This window comes from Aotus nancymaae, unplaced genomic scaffold (assembly GCF_030222135.1).
Source record: "Aotus nancymaae isolate 86718 unplaced genomic scaffold, 86718_ANA_hifiasm-v0.15.2.pri h1tg000057l, whole genome shotgun sequence".
In the NCBI taxonomy this organism is placed as follows: domain Eukaryota; kingdom Metazoa; phylum Chordata; class Mammalia; order Primates; family Aotidae; genus Aotus; species Aotus nancymaae.
In genome coordinates this window covers 47,135,264-47,153,026 of record NW_026988471.1, presented here as the reverse complement: position 1 = coordinate 47,153,026, position 17,763 = coordinate 47,135,264, and the positions used below count along the sequence as shown (strand labels likewise).

General features: G+C 39.8%; 1 pseudogene; it reads left to right on the top strand.

Moving 5' to 3' along the window:
* The first annotated feature begins 4,005 nt into the window (after positions 1–4,005).
* Positions 4,006–4,124, top strand: LOC135269766 (5S ribosomal RNA; annotated as a pseudogene).
* Positions 4,125–17,763: the final 13,639 nt, after the last annotated feature.

The following is a 17,763-nucleotide window of genomic DNA, read 5'->3' as shown; positions in this document are numbered from 1 at the left end:
TGCAGCGGAGGCGCGGCGCCACCGCTGAGTGGCCGAGGAGGCGCGGGCGGGGCAAGGCTGCCGCAGGGCCCGACGGCCCTAGTTGCCTGTGCCCGGGCTGCGGAGACCTTCCTCGACACCCCGAGTTACGTGGGTTTCCGCTACAGGCTTCCGCTGTTGGCCAGGCTTTGAAAGCGCTTTAGGAACGGTAAAGCATTGCTGTAACTTAAAGTAGTGTTACTCTCTCTTAACTGAAATGTTCTGTGGAGATAAGTCAGTGTGTTTGCGGTAGGGAAAAAAAGACTTAAGGATCAAATTCAAAATTTAATGTGCATAGAATTTACAGAAGCTAAGGACTTCACATGCATTGTCATATCCGTAATAACAACATAGGCTTGCCACATGAAATACAGGAGTGCCCATTTAAACCTGAATTTCAGATAAATGGAGAGTTTTTTAAATATAAGAATATCTTGTTTGGTATATACTTCCTGGTTGTTTTGGTTTGTTTTACTAAATTTGTCAACCCTATCTAACTCATGGAAACTTTACAGATTTGGAAACTGATGCTTAGAAGTATAAACTTTACAGATATGAAAACTGAGGCTTAGAAAAATGACCTATCAAATATATGAGAAGTGGCAGCACTAAGGCTCTGGTTTGCTACGAATATGATCCTGATAATTAAATTTCTGAGTTTCTCTATCAATATCTTCAAAAACTAGAATAGTGATACCTATCTCACAAAGATGTTGAGTAGTCTAAAAGAAAAGGTGTACGAAGCCCGAATACTGACTAAGCATGTTCACTTTGTGCCCAGGCTCTGAGTATAAGGTGAGCTTTGCATGAAACAAGCTACCTGCTGACAATAAAACAAGTCAGGTTGTGGGACTGACAGCTACAGAAGAATTATGGCCATCAGAACACATTTTTAAAATGTAGGTGGGGTATGGTGGGCCACGCCTGTAATCCCAGCACTTTGGGAGGCCGAGGCAGGTGGATCAGGAGGTCAGGCGTTCAAGACCAGTGTGGCCAACATAATGAAACCCCGTCTCTACTAAAAATACCAAAACTTATCTGGGCGTGGTGGGGGGGGGGGGTGCCTGTAATCCTAGTTACTCAGGAGGCTGAGGCAGGAGAAACGCTTGAACCTGGGAGGCAAGGTTGCAGTGAGCCGAGATGGCACCACAGCACTTCAGCCCAGGCAACAATCGCTTGAACCTGGGAGGCAAGGTTGCAGTGAGCCGAGATGGCACCACAGCACTTCAGCCCAGGCAACAATCGCTTGAACCTGGGAGGCAAGGTTGCAGTGAGCCAAGATGGCACCACAGCACTTCAGCCCAGGCAACAGTGAGGGACTCTGTCTTAAAAAAAAAAAAAAAAAGTAAACATTTGATCCCATCATTCCACAGATGAAACACTGCATTCATATAATTTGTTCAGTCATCTACCAGTTCCATTTGTCTTTCCTTGCACTGTCCTGCAGGGCCTCACAGCTGCATTTGGAGGCCACAAAGCAAATGTACAATGTGCTTCAGTTGGAGCAGAAGTTGCTGTGATTTCTGCCTTCGGAGCAATCACTGTTGCCCACTCATGTGGACATGTTGAAGGAAATTCCTGGAAGGGGGGTATAGTAGAGACAGAGCAAGGGAAAGAAGTAAGGGAAGATTGAAAGAAGATGGAGTCACAGCCTCCTGACACCTCAGTCTTGTTTTATATCTGCCAGCCATTGTTGTGGTGGCCATTAACATACCTTAATCTTACAAATTATTTTACTAATATCTTACTTGATATATTGAACTTTAATTATGTTTCATCTTCATTGCTCTTACTCCATCTATTTATTTATTTATTTATTTTTGAGACAGAGTCTCACTCTGTTACCCAGGCTGGAGTGCAGTGGTGCACTCTCGGCTCACTGCAACCTCCCACCTCCCACATTCAAGTGATTCTCATGCTTCAGTTGGGATTACAGGAGGGTGCCACCACACCCAGCTAATTTTTGTATTTTTGCAAAATACATATTGAACATATTGATGTCAATAATGTTTGTCAATGAAATAAGTAGAGATAGGGTTTCACCATGTTGTCCAGGCTGGTCTCAAACTCCTGACCTCAGGTAATCTGCCTGCCTCCGCCTCTCAAAGTTTTGGGATTACAGGTGTGAGCCACCGTGCCCAGCCATCCATCTATTTTAAAATCAAGTGGCTAAGCAGTCCTCTTCAACTGTAGAAGAATAACAGAATTTGAGAACTGGAAGATACTTAAGAGATGTGTCATTTAGGAACTCAACCTATCATGAGACAACAAATCCAGAAAAGTTATGTAACTTGTCCAAGATCAACTAATGAATCTACTGCACCCTCATTCACTAAATTCCCTCTCCTGATCCTTACCAACTGATTCAACCCAGAAAGTCTGGGCATATTTAAATAATCCTTGTGAGTAAGGCTCAGGTCTCAGCAAATCTGTTATGCCCTTAGTTTACAATCCAAGGATACTTATATACCTACAGGCATTTTTAGAGGACTTTGAACAACTACCAAGGAAAAGCCCTGATTAAAGATAATGATGATTCAGAGTAAATAGCTTTTCCCAGGAGTTTACAAGAGTGAAAAGGCTAGGAAACCAGAACTGAACTCTAGGAAAAAGATCCCAGCATTTAAGAACTCTTGTGAAGCTTAGTATTTTTCTGTCTCCAAATTATTTCAAAACTCTTGTGAAGCTTATTATTTTTCTGTCTCCAAATTATTTCAAAGGAACATATTCAGTGATAAAATTTACTGGAAGACAAATGCATTAGGAAGTATGTTGTTAAAAGTGCCCCCATGCTTAGGCTAAAAAAGTGATAGAAGCTCAAATATGTGTTTATGTTTTAAATGTATTGATCATTGTATGATGCTACATAAGTCCAACAAAAGACTTTTTGATCATGAATTGATGGTTCTAAAAATAATCAGTTGGTCAATAAGGAGTCTAGACTTCAAGCCCCTTGAGGTCAAGAACATGTTTTTCTATGATGCAATTTCTTAGAATAGCTTTGGGTACAGTAGTGATGTTCAATAATGTTTGTCAATAAAATAAGTAATCCCAAATTCTATGATACCAGGACTAGTATATACTGTTCCTAAATACTGGTCTGCCACTTGGGCTAAAAGGTTAGAATTGTGAATAAAAGTCTAATTTTTTTCCCGAAGGTTCATTTTCAATGCATTTATTAAAAGCAACTACCTATATTTAATATCTACATTTTTGTAAGTCTTGGTATGAACTATAATTTGGACCAGTCCTCCTGCTGAGGACACTAGAAAAGCTCAACAAAATATAAACGATATCAGTTTGAAGGCATTAGAGAGCTAATAAGTTAATGAGGAATTACCAGGCCACGATCTGGGAAATGATGGCAGTCCATTTGTCCATTCCATAGTGGGCTGCTGAGAGGATAAGCAGGAATGGGGAACAGAGATTGGAGTTCAGGGCATACTAAGAGAGAAAGAGGTGAACTCTATTGAAGGCCCCTTGCTTTGGACAAGGAATTCAAAAGGCTACATCGTAAAAGGAAAGAGTCTGTAGCTCAGCTTCAGATCACCTCAACCTTGAAACTGGATTAGGGTAATTTCTTTGAGCTCATGCCCACAAGCACTTGGCAGAACCAAACTAAAATCCTTTCTGGAGTAAAATAATATTAAAAATATTATCTAGGCCTCAAATAATTTCCACAGATAATTTGGATAACACAATGCCTACTACACAATTTTTTAAAAAATCAGTTACATAATGAAATAAGAAAAATATAGCAGAAACAACAGAAAACAAAAACAGACCCCAAAGGGATCAGAGAGTGAAATTATCAGGTACAGATTTAAAAATAACAATGCCTACTATGTTCAGGTAAATCAAACACAAGATTAAATATTTGGGCAGACAACTAGAAACTTGAAAAAAGAGCTAGATGAATATTTTGGAACAAAAAAAATTTACTAACTGAACATAAAGACTCAATGATGGGTATAAGAGCAAATTAGGGTCTATGGCCATACCACCCTGAACGCGCCTGAGCTTGTCTGATCTTGGAAGCTAAGCAGAGTCAGGCCAGGTTAGTACTTGGATGGGAGACCTCCTGGGAATACCGGGTGCTGTAGGCTTTAAAAAAAAAAAAAAAATTTAAATTAAAAAAAAAAAGAGCATATTAGGCACAGATAAAGGTAGAATTAGTGAACTAGAAGGTAAGTCAGAAGAAAATATTCAGAATAAAATACCAAAAGGAAAAAGGATGGAAAAATATAGAACACATAGAAGATATAGTAAGGAAGTTTAATATTAACATAAATGAAATTCCAAAAGGAAAGGGAAAGGTATTGAGCATAAATAATGTTTAAACCAATGACTCTCCATCTGGATTTTTTTTTTAATTCACAAAGTTGGTATACAGACTCATCATGAAAAAATTGCTAAAGTCTGAAGACAAAAAGAAAAATCTTTAAGAGCAGTCAGAGAAAGAGAGGACTTAAAAAAAAGAAAGAAAATTAGACTTGCAGTTGACTTTTTAACAGAAATAGCTGAAGCCAGAAAATGATGGAATGATAACTTTAAAGGACTGAAACAAATATTTTTTAAGAATGAAAGTAAAATTAAGGAATTTCTGAAGGAACAAAACAGAGTATTGAGAGTAGCATTCTATGGGCAGGAGGTAAATGATCCCAGTTATAAGGTCATAGATATGGTAGGAAATAAAGATCAATAAAAATGATAAGTATGTGGGTAAATCTAAATGAATATTGATACTGACTATATAAGACTATAATAAGCATGTCTTCTGTATTTCAAAATACACAATAGGCTGAGCCTTGTGGTTCACGCCTGTAATCCTGGCACTTTGGGAGGCTGAGGCAGGAGGATTACTTGAAGCCAGGAGTTAGAGACAAGCCTGGGTAACATAGTGAGACCCCATCTCTACATAAAATTAAAAAATTAGCCAGACATGGTGGTACATGCCTGTAGTGGAAAGTTTTTGGGAAGCTGAGGTGGGAAGATTGCTTGAACCCAGTAAGCAGTGATTGCACCACTGCACTGCACTCTAGCCTGAGCAATGGAGACCCTCTCTCTTAAGACACACACACACAAAAAAAATAATAGTATATGTTAGGAGAAGGTAAATGGAATCAAGAGTTCTAAAATCAGTGCATTTTCTAGGATCATGGAAAAAATTATAATTAGTATTAGACTCTGGTAAGTCAAGAATGCATCTTACGATCTCTAGTATAATTATTGAGAAAATAATAAGAAACTATGTGTATTTGTCAGGATTCTTCAGAGAAATAGAAGGAGAGGCTTAGTAGCCTAAAATCTGTAAGGCAGAACAACAGGCTAGAGACCCAAGGAAGAGTTGCAGTTTGAGTCCAAAAGCAGTCTGCTAGCAGAATTCCTTCTTACTCATGGGAGATAAGTCTTTGTTCTATTAAGGCATTGGATAAGATCCACCCACCTTATGGAAGGTAATCTGCTTTATTAAAGTCCATGGATTTAAATGTTAATCTCATTCAAAAAACACTTTCACAGAAACATTTAGAATACTGTTTGACCAAACATTTGGACACCAGTAGCACTGCCAAGTTGATTCATAAAATAAACCATCACATTATGCAATATCCAGTCTAATTTGAGAGTGTGAGGAAATGGAGTAATAAAAAATAATCTAAATGCAAGATAGAAGACGAATAAGAACATTTAATAAAACAAGTAGAAAGCTGTTAAAAGAAAGTAGACATAAACCCAAATATATCACTAATTACACTAAATGAAAACAGATCATAATTTAATGACAAAGATTGTTTTTGTTACCTATTGTTATGTAACAAACTACCCCAAAATTTAGTAGTTTAGGCCCAGCACAGTGCCTCATAACTGTAATCCCAGCACTTTGGGAGGGTGAGGAAGGCAGATCACTTGAGGTTAGGAGTTCAAAGACCAGCCTGGCCAACATGGTGGAATGCCATCTCTACTTAAAATGCACCAAATGGCCAGGTGCAGTGGCTCACGCCTATAATCCCAGCACTTTGGGAGGCCGAAGTGGGTGGATCACCTGAGGTCAGGAGTTTGAGACCAGACTGACCAACATAGTGAAACCTTGTCTCTACTAAAAATGCAAAAATTATCTGGAAATGGTGGTGGGCACCTGTAATCCCAGCTACTTGGGAGGCTGAGGCAAGAGAATCTCTTGAACCCAGGAGGTGGAGGTTGCAGTGAGCCACAATTGCAACACTGTACTCCAGCCTGGGCAACAGAGCAACACCCTGTCTTCAAAAAAAAAAAAAATGTAGTAGCTTAAAATCAAAACCATTTTATTATTTTTCCTGATTCTATGGGTCAGAAATTTCAATAGGACATAATGGAGAAGGCACTTTCTTCTCTGGGTGATGTCTGCTGGGGCTGAAATGTTCTAGATAGCTTTTTTGTCCACATGTCTAGCACCTCAGCTAGGATGGATCCAATGGCCAGGGGTTAGAACATCTTGACTGATATATTTGTGGGGCCTTGGTTCTCATAACTGATTGGGTTATTTGGTTTTTCTACAGGTAGTTCTTGGACTTCTTTTCCACATGGCCAATCCATGTAGTCTCTCCAGAAAGACTGCAAGCTCATAATTCCCAAGAAGATCAGGCTTAGAACTAACGCACTATCATTTCTGTTACATTCTATCAGATAAAGGAAATTTCAGGCCTGGAGTCAAGAAGAGTAAACTACGTAAGTGTCTAAATACTAGGAAGTGGGATAAACCTGGGGCTACCAATTGACTCAACCAACTACCACAGATTGTCAGAATGGGCAAAAATAAAAACCCAACCACATGCTGTTTACAAGAAACATATCTAGAACATAAAAATACAGAAAGTTTGAAAGTAAAGAATAGAAAAAAATTAAGCCATGCAATATTACCAAAAGGAAGCTGGAATAGCTAAATTAAGTATATGCTAAGTCAAAAAGTACTTACTGATGGAGTGAAAGAGAAACTCTTCATAATAATGAAGATTTAATTTTCCAGGAAGATAAAAATATTCTAAATTTGTATTCCTCCAATAACATAACCCCAAAGTATGTAAAGCAAATATTACAAAACTATGAGGAATAAAAACTCCAGAATTTTAGGAGGAGATGTTAACATATTCAATTACTGATAAAACAGGCAGACAAAAAATTCAGTAAGACTATAGGTCTGAACAACACTATTAGCAAAGTTAAGTGTAAGAATATGTGGAATACTTTTCCATAGTCCTTTACATATGAAGAAATTCACTAGTTTATGTTATTTCTGTTTTGGCTCATGAAGCTGGTAAGGATATAGAGGATCCTGAGCCTTCAGCCTGGTTAGAATCTCTCCCTATTTTACAGATAGATTGTGTACCTTTACCTCATTCATTAAATAAACTTAATAACTACCAACTATGTTCCAGACCCTGTACTTAGAACAGAGGTGAAAACAGTAGTTAAAACGACAGACAAGCAAATCAGAAAATGTAATTGTAGTATATAAGTGCAGTGGTAGAGCTTTACATAAGTAGTAATGGGAATCAAGCCCTAACTCAGCCCTGGGAGATGTCTGAACAAAGATTGAAGAGAGAAGAATATGGAGTAGAAGTAGGAATGGGCATGGTGGAAGAGGGGTGGAACCATATCTAGCAAAGCCTAGTGGAGAAAGAGCATGATTATTCAAGTGAGAGAACTGCCAGTCATTTGGAATGTCTGGACTATAAAAGGTTGCTCAAGTTAGGGATTATCTGGTTGCAAGAAACAGAACCTCATGCCAGCTGGCTAAAGTAAAGGAGAAATGAATATAAAAATAGGTAGGGATTATGTGACACACAAATGTGGGAAGCACAGCCAAAATGGCAAGAACTTTCCCTTTTCTCTCATCATCTAGTCTTGGCATTTCTTTGTGCGTCTGTTTCACTCTCTGCTCACTTATGTGCTTACATGTAGTCCATTATGGCTGTCCCAGATACGGGCCTTGGCTTTCCACCTCTGCCGCCAACCCACTTTGTCTAACTTTCCTGCTTAGCAACCTACAGTTACTACCTAACACAGCCTCAGGGTCCCTGATCCAAATTCCCAGGAGCTGTAATCAGACTGATGCAACTTCTACATGCTTGTAGATCAGGGGTCAGCAAACTGTGGCCCTGCCTTTCACTTTTGTAATAAAGTTTTAATGGAACATAGCCACACACATTCGTTAACATACTATCGCTGGCTGCTTTGGCACTACAAAGACAGAGTTGTGCAACTGAGACAGAGAACCAATGGACCATAAGACTGAAAACATTTATAATGGAGACTTTTACAGAAAAAATTTGCTGACCAGGCATGGTGGCTCATGCCTGTAATCCCAGCACTTTGGGAGGTCGAGGCGGGTGGATCACCTGGGGTCAGGAGTTCAAGACCAGCCTGGCCAACATGGTGAAAGCTTGTCTCTACTAAAAATACAAAAACTACCTGGGTGTGGTGCTGCATGCCTATAATCCCACCTACTTGAGAGGCTGAGGCAGGAGAATTGCTTGAACCCTGGAGGCGGAGGTGGCAGGATGCAAACCCAAGATTGCATCACTACACTCCAGCCTGGGCAACAAAGCAAGACTCTGTCTCAAAAAAAAAAAAAAAAAAGAAATGAAAGAGTTTGCTGACCCTGCAGTAGACAGGTCATGTGGAGGTGTAGAACTGTATAAAGATTTTCAGGCAGTCAGCTCTGGTAATGGAAGCTCTGAAAGTAGATAACCCCTCTGTGTCTCTCCGAAAAAAGGATAACATTGGGAAAAGAAACAGTGGGTGAGGAAGTATTTTGAGAAAGGAATGGGTTGCAGACTATAACACAGGAAAGTAAATCATCAGTCTCAAGTGTATGCTAAATTTTTTACACAGGGTGAAAGGGTGCAAGACAGTGACTTCTTACTCTGGAGAAATTCATTAAGATACTAAATTTAGGAGCACATGTCACCTGTAACTGCCTTTAAATAACTCACTTGTGGCAAATTTCCCAGACCCTCCATGCATAGCTCTTGCTGAGATCAACTGGCTGAGGCATAATATTCGCTGAATGTACAAAGATTTTTAAATGCATGTCCAGAAGGTTATTGTTTACCTGAGAGAGAGAGAGAATGAGACAGATAAATAGAAAGAAGGCAGATAGACTGAGACTTGTCAGGGAGGAGACAATAAAATCTGGAATTTACTATTTTGGTAAATATAAGATCATTGTGGAGAAATCTTTGATAAGCAACAGTTTTCTTGGTGAGTAGAAAAATATTAATTAAAAAAAACCCTAAGGTTCATGGCCAGGCGCAGTGGCTCACGCCTGTAATCCCAGCACTTTGTGAGGCCAAGGCAGGCAGATCACTTTTGGTCAGGAGTTTAAGACCAGCCTGGCCAACATGGTAAAACCCTGTCTCTACTAAAAATATGAAAAATTAGCCAGATGTGGTGGTAGATGTCTGTAGTCCCAGCTACTTGGGAGGCTGAGGAAAGAGAATAGCTTGAACCCAGGAGGCAGAGATTGCAGTGAGCCAAGATCATGCCACTGCACTCCATCCTGGGTGACAGAGTGAGACCCTGTCTCAAAAAAAAAAAAAAGAAAGAAAGAAAAAGAAATGCAAAATCCCTGGCCCCATTCCAGACCCAGTGAATAAGAACCTGCATTTAAAAAAAAAATCTCATAGATGATTCTCTTAAAGAAAAAGTTATTCAGTGACACTTGTTAAAGCATGATAAAGCAAACTTTATTCAAGACCATCATGATAGGTATAGGGACCAGTGCAATGAGATTTTGCAATTGGGATTAGAGACTGGACTCAACTCAGAATAAAGCAAGGATAAGTGGGAATTTATAGCCAAGGAGCAAGTAAGGGTCAGTGGATGGAAAATTACTAAAAGCAAACATTCAGCAGTAAGGAGGATTCTGGCTAACCTGACCTAAGAAGGTTTCTTGTGCTGTAGACAGGCCAGGATAATCAGACATCCTCTGGAAGATAGTGGGGGATGAGGAATCCAGTCAGATACTAAAGGTTGGGGAAGTTCTTGCTAAACTGACTTAGCAGAGTTCTTTGCTAAAAATGGACTTTACAATTCAGTGTACAAATATGCTGGGAGAAGATCTGGTTGAGCAGAGAATTTTTGTCAATTCTATATACATTAAAGTAAGAGAAGCACTAAATTAGTACAGTAGTTTTCAGATGATTTAAAATGGAACAGTCATAATTTGTTTCATTTGGTTTGAATGAAATCTTTCATAAAGCCCAATTCATAAAATAGATCAAAGTAGACCTGTTCTGATTGAAGATGGGAGGATGCTGGAAGGCAGGGAAGGGCTGGAAAAGCCCAGGCATGTCTATTCAGTGTTACCCCAAGAACACAGTTTGAAAACCACTGATCTAACAGAATGAGCAGAAGTAATGGAATCTTTAGGCCAAGGCTCTGTTAAACTCCCATGCTGTCTTCCAGCACCACCTCATTGAGAACTACCACAATGAATCCATGTTAGGGGTGAGACATGTTCTGTTTTGAAAGATTAAAAATTTTTAAAAACTTGGGAATCACTGATATAGATCACTTTTTTTAGCTTAAAAATAAAGCAGCTGGATGTGGTGGCTCAGTCCTGTAATCCCAGCATGAGGTAGGCAGATCACTTGAGGTCAGGAGTTCAAGACCAGCCTGGCTAACATGGTGAAACCCCATCATCTCTACTAAAAATACACAAAATTAGCCAGGTGTGGTGGCTCATTCCTATAATCCCAGCTACATGAAAGGTTGAGACAGGAGAACTGCATGAACCTGGGAGACAGAGGTTACAGTGACTGGGATTGCGACACTGCACACAGCCTGGTCAACAGAGTAAGATTTAATCTCAAAATAAATAAACAAATAAATAAAGCATCTAGGGCTCAGAAGATGACTGATGAAACTTCATTAAAACACAGCTACATTTAAAGCTATACTAACTGCTAACAAAAAAAAAAAACAAACCTACTATTCAATAAATCTTAGGGATGAGGACCTGGCAAGATGGCTAAATAGGAACAGGTCTGGTCTGCAGCTCCCAGCGAGACCAATGCAGAAGGCAGGTGATTTCTGCATTTCCAACTGAGGTACCCTGTTCATCTCACTGGAACTAGTTAGACTGTGGATGTAGCTCATGAAAAGGGAGCAGAGGGTGGGGCATCGCCTCACCCATGAAGTGCAAGGGGCTGGGGACCTCCCTCTCCTAGCCAAGGGAAGCCATGAGGGACTGTGCTGTCTGGCCCAGATACTATGCTTTTCCCATGGTTTTGGCTACCAGCAGAGCAGGAGATTCCCCTACATGCCTATGCCACCAGGCCCTAGGTTTCAAGCACAAAACTGGGCAGCTGTTTGGCCAGACACCAAGCTACCTACAGGATTTTTTTTGTACCCCAGTGGTGCCTGGAACCCCAGCAAGAGAACCATTCACTTCCCCTGGAAAGGGGGCCAAAGCCAGGAAGCCAAGAGGTCTCACTCAGCGGGTCCCACTCTCACCTAGCCCAGCAAGCTAAGAATCACTAGCTTGAAATTCTTGCTGCCAGCACAGCAGTCTGAAGTCAACCTGGGACAATTGAGCTTGGTGGGACCACCATTACTGAGATTTTATTAGGTGTTTTTCCCCTCACAGTGTTAAGGAATCTACCAGGAAGTTCAGACTGGGTGGAACTCACTGCAGCACAGCAAAACAGCTGTGGTCAGAATGTGTCTCTAGATTCCTCCTCACTGGGCAGGACATCTTGGAAAGAAAGACAGCAGCCCCAGTTAGGGGCTTGTAGATAAAACTCCCATCTCTCTGGGACAGAGCACCTGAGAGAAGGAGCAGCTGTGGGCACAGCTTCAGCAGACTTAAATGTCCCTACCTGCTGGCTCTGAAGAACAACAGATCTCCTGGAGCTCTGCTAAGGGACATACTGCCTTCTCAAGTGGGTCCCTGACGCCCTGCTTCCTGACTGGGAAATACCTTCCAGCAGGGATCGACAGACACCTCATACAGGAGAGCTCTGGCTGGCATCAGGTGGATGACCCTCTTGGATGAAGCTTCCAGAGGAAGGAACAGGCAAAAATCTTTGCTGTTCTGCAGCCTCCACTGGTGATACCCAGGCAAGCAAGGTCTGGAGTGGACTTCTGGCAAACTCCAGCAGACCTGCAGAAGAGGGGCCTGCCTACTAGAAGGAAAACTAAGAAACAAAGCAGTTAACATCAACATCAACAAAAAGGATACCCACACAAAAACCCCATCCAAAGGTCATCAGCCCAAAGATCAAAGGTAGATAAATCCACGAAGATGAGGAAAAACAAGCACAAAAATGCTGAAAATTCCAAAAACCAGATTGCCTCTTCTACGCAAAGTGATTGCAACTCCTCTCCAGCAAGGGCACAAAACTGGACAGATAATGAGTTTGACAAATTGACAGAGTAGGCATCAGAAGATAGGTAATAACAAACTCCTCTGAGCTAAAGGAACATGTTTTAACCCAATGCAAGGAAGCTAAGAACCTTGATCAAAGGTTACAGGAACTGCTAACTAGAATAACCAGTTTAGAGAAGAACATAAATGACCTGATGGAGCTAAAAAAAAACACAGCACAGAAACTTTGTGAAGCATACACAACTATTAATAGCCAAATCGATCAAGTGGAAGAAAGGATATCAGAGATTTGAAGATCAACTTAATGAAATAAAGCATGAAGACAGATTAGTGAAAAAAGTATGAAAAGGAATGAACAAAGCCTCCAAGAAATATGGGACTATGTGAAAAGACCAAACCTACAATTGATTGGTGTACATGAAAGTGACAAGGAGAATGGAACCAAGTTGGAAAACACACTTCAGGATATTATCCAGGAGAACTTCCCCAGCCTAGCAAGACAGGCCAACATTCAAATTCAGGAAATACAGAGAACACCACCAAATATACTCCTCAAGAAGAGCAACGCCAAGACTCATAATCATCAGCTTCTCCCAAGGTTGAAATGAAGGAAAAAATGTTAAGGGCAGCCAGAGAAAGATCAGGTTACCTACAAAGGGAAGCCCATCAGACTAACAGCAGATCTCTCTGCAGAAACCCTACAAGCCAGAAGAGAGTAAGGGCCAATATTCAACATTCTTAAAGGAAAGAATTTTCAACCTACAATTTCATTTCCAGCCAAACTAAGCTTCATAAGCAAAGGAAAAATAAAATCCTTTACAGACAAGCAAAGGCAGAAGAATTTTGTGACCAACAGGCCTGCTTTACAAGAGCTCTTGAAGGAAGCGCCAAACATGGAAAGGAAAAACCGGTTTTGCTGTGGTACCAGCCACAGCAAAAACATACCAAAACATAAAGACCAACAACGGTATGAAGAAACTGCATCAGCCAGCTAGCATCATGATGACAGGATCAAATTCACACATAACAATACTAACCTTAAATGTAAATGGGCTAAATGCCCCAGTTAAAAGACACGAGTTGGATGAAGAGTCAAGACCCATTGGTGTGCTGTATTCAGGAGACCCATCTGACGTTCAAAGACACACATGGGTTCAAAAGAAAGGGATGGAGAAATATTTACCATGCAAATGGAAACCAAAAAAAAAAAAAAGCGGGAGATGCAATCCTAGTCTCTGATAAAATAGACCTTAAACCAACAAAGATCAAAAAAGACAAAGGAGGGCATTACATAATGGTAAAGGGAGCAATGCAACAAGAAGAGCTAACTATCCCAAATATATATGCACCCAATACAGAAGAACCCAGATTCATAAAGCAAGTTCTTAGAGACCTACAAAGAGACTTAAACTCTCACACAATAATAGTGGGAGACTTTAACACCCACTGTCAATATTAGACAGATCAATAAGACAATAAATTGACAAGGATATTTAGAACTTGAACTTAGCTCTGGACAAAGTGGACCTAATAGACATCTACAGAACTCTCCACCCCAAATCAACAGAATATACATTCTTCTTAGCACTACATAGCACTTATTCTAAAATCAACCATGTAATTGGAAGTAAAACCCTCCTCAGCAAATGCAAAAGAACGAAATCATAACAAACAGTTTCTCAGACCACAGTGCAATCAAATTGGAATTCAGGGTTAACAAACTCACTGAAAACCACACAACTACATGGAAACTGAACAACCTACTCCTGAATGACTATTGGGTAAATATTAAAGTTAAGGCAGAAATAAGTAAGTTCTTTCAGACCAATAAGAACAAAGAGACAACATATCAAAATCTCTGGGAGACAGCTAAAGCAGTGTTTAGAGGGAAATTTATAGCACTAAATGCCCACATCAGAAAGCAGGAAAGATCTAAAATCGACACACTAACATCACAATTAAAAGAACTAGAGAAGCAAGAGCAAACAAATCAAAAAGCTAGCGGAAGACAAGAAATAACTAAGATCAGAGCAGAAAGCATATTCAAATAGGAAGAGAGGAAGTCAAATTGTCTCTGTTTGCAGATGACATGATTGTGTATTTAGATAACCTCATCGTCTCAGCCCCAAAACTCCTTAAGCTGATAAGCAACTTTGGCAAAGTCTCAGGATACAAAATCAGTGTACAAAAATCACAAACATCCCTTTACACCAATAATAGGGAGCCAAATCATGAGTGAACTTCCATTCACAATTGCTACAAAGAGATTAAAATACCTAGGAATACAACTTACTTGCAACATGAAGGACCTCTTCAAGGAGAACTACAAACCACTGCTCAAGGAAATAAGAGAGGACACAAACCTCTCCATGAAGGACTTCTTCAAGGAGAACAACAAACCACTGCTCAAGGAAACAAATGGAAAAACATTTCAGTCTCATGGAGAGGAAGAATTAATATCATGAAAATGGCCATACTGCCCAAAGTAATCTACAAATTCAGTGCTATTTCCATAAAGCTACCATTGACCTTCTTCACAGAATTGGAAAGAACTACTTTAAATTTCATATGGCACCAAAAATGAGCCCATTTAGCCAAGACAATCCTAAGCAAAAAGAACAAAGCTGGAGGCATCACACTACCTGACTTCAATCTACTACAAGGCTACAGTAACCAAAACAGCATGATACTGGTACCAAAACAGATATATAGACCAATGGAACAGAACAGAGGCCTTGGAAATAACACAACACATCTACAACCATGTGATCTTTGACAAACCTGACAAAAACAAGCAATGGGGAAAGGATTTCCTATTTAATAAATGGTGCTGGGAAAACTGGCTAGTGATATGCAGAAAATGGAAACTAGACCCATACCTTACACTTTATACAAAAATTAACTCAAGGTGGATTAAAAACTCAAACGTAAAACCTAAAACCATAAAAACCCTAGAAGAAAACCTAGGCAATACCATTCAGGACATAGGCATGGGCAAAGACTTCATGACTAAAACACCAAAAACAATTGCAACAAAAGCCAAAATTAACAAATGGGATCTAATTAAACTAAAGAGCTTCTGCACAGCAAAAATACTATCATCAAAGTGAACAGGCAACCTACAGAATGGGAGAAAATTTTTGCAATCTATCCATCTGACAAGGATCTAATATCCAGAATCTACAAGTAACCTAAACAAATTTACAAGAAAAAAAAAACCTGATCAAAAAGTCAGCAAAAGATATGAACAGACACTTCTTAAAAGAAGACATTTATGTGGCCAAGAAACATGAAAAAAAGCTCATCACCACTGGTCATTAGAGAAATGCAAATCAAAACCATAATGAGATACCATCTCCTGCCAGTTAGAATGGTGATCATTAAAAAGTCAGGAAACAACAGATGCTGGAGAGGATATGAAGAAATAGGAACACTTTTACACTGTTGGTGGGAGTGTAAATTAGTTCAACCACCAAGGAAGACAGTATGGTGATTCCTCAAGGATCTAGAGCCAGAAATGCCATTTGAGGCAGCAATCCCATTACGGGGTATATACCCAAAGGATTATAAATCATCCTACTATAAAGACATATATACATGTATGTTTATTGCAGCACTATTTAGAATAGCAAAGACATGAAACCAACCCAAATGCCCATCAATGATAGACTGGATGAAGAAAATGTGGCACATATACACCATGGAATACTATGTAGCCATAAAGAAGAATGAGTTCATGCCCTTTGCAGGGACATGGATGAAGCTGGAAACCATCATTCTCAGAAAACTAACACAGGAACAGAAAACCAAATACCACATTTTCTCACTCATAAGTGGGAGTTGAACAATAAGAACACATGGACACAGGGAGGGGAACATCACATGCCAGGGCCTGTTGGGGGGTGAGGGGCAAGGGAAGAGAAAGAATTAGGATAAATGTCTTATACATGTAGGGCTTAAAACCTAGATAATGGGTTGATGGGTGCAGCAAACCACCATGGCACATGTATAACTATGTAACAAACCTGCACATTCTGCACATGTATCCCAGAACTTGAAGTGTGTGTATATATATATATATAAAAGTCTTAGAGATTAAAAAGAATGTTAAATTTGATATCCCTTCCCTGGTCCCTCCTTACTTAGCAATCAAGTGGAGAGACAATATGTGCAGTTTTTTAAAAGCCCTCAACCTAGACAGAATTGGGTTTGAATCCTGGCTGAATGTTCAGGGAAGGCACTGAGTATTAAAGAGATTTCAAATTATATTATAAGAAATGCAACTTTTTGCTCCACAGTGATGTTATATTTTAGAGTAAGGCATTCTTAGTAATGATGGTCAATTGCTTCTGTCTGTCTTTTTGGTTGTATAAGCCCCAAACCTTGGAGCCATCCTTGGCTTCTTTCATATCTTCAAAATACCATATATCTAGAATCTGACCCTTTCTTCCCACCTCTACTGCCACCACCCTTGTCAAAGCTACAGTCATCTCTCACCTGAATAGTCTCTCTCTTGAATAGCCTCCTAACTCCCTACTTCTAGTCTTGTCCCCAAGCAATATTTTCTTAACACAGCAGCCAGAGTGATCCTCTTAAAATCTATCAGTTCATGTCACTCCTCAGCTCAAAACTCCTCAATGGCTCCCCATTTCACTCAGAATAATAAAACCAAAGTCCTTGTAATAGCCCATAAAGTTTTACTGATCTGACTACCCCTCCCCACACCATTGGCCTCCCTGCTCTTTCTTGACAGTGCCAGGCACAGCTTGCCAGATGAGCCATATTCTCTGCCAGGAATGTTCTTCCCCCAGATACCTTCTTTGCTAACCCTCTTATCTCTTTTAAGTCTTTGTTCAGATTTTCCTTACTCATTGAGGCTTGCCTTGCCCTTCTTATTTAATTCTGCAAATTATTAATACCTGCAATGACAACCCAGGAATCTCAATCCCCTTTCCTTCTTGTACAGCAATCATCTTTCAACACATTATGTAGTGTATTTATTATATTTTGGTTAATTCTGTCTCCCCTTCTAAAACATAAGCCTCACAGGGGCTGCAGTATTTATTTGCTTAACTGGTGTGTTCCAAGCATTTAGAACACTATTTGGCATATAATGCACACCAACAAATGTTTGCTGAATCAATTAATTGATTTTACGTGTGTTCGTTGTGCTGTCTTATTTGAATCAAGACTAAACCAAATTGACAATCATTTAAGAAAGCAAATAATTACATGAGTTTAGGGGTTTTCCATTTTCTTTCTACTTCTATTTTAAATTTCTTCTTCATACTAACATGAAAATTCTCATATGTCCTAAATATAACTCTACTTTAAGCTGACATGCACATTTCCTCACCTAAGAGTTCATCTTCCTC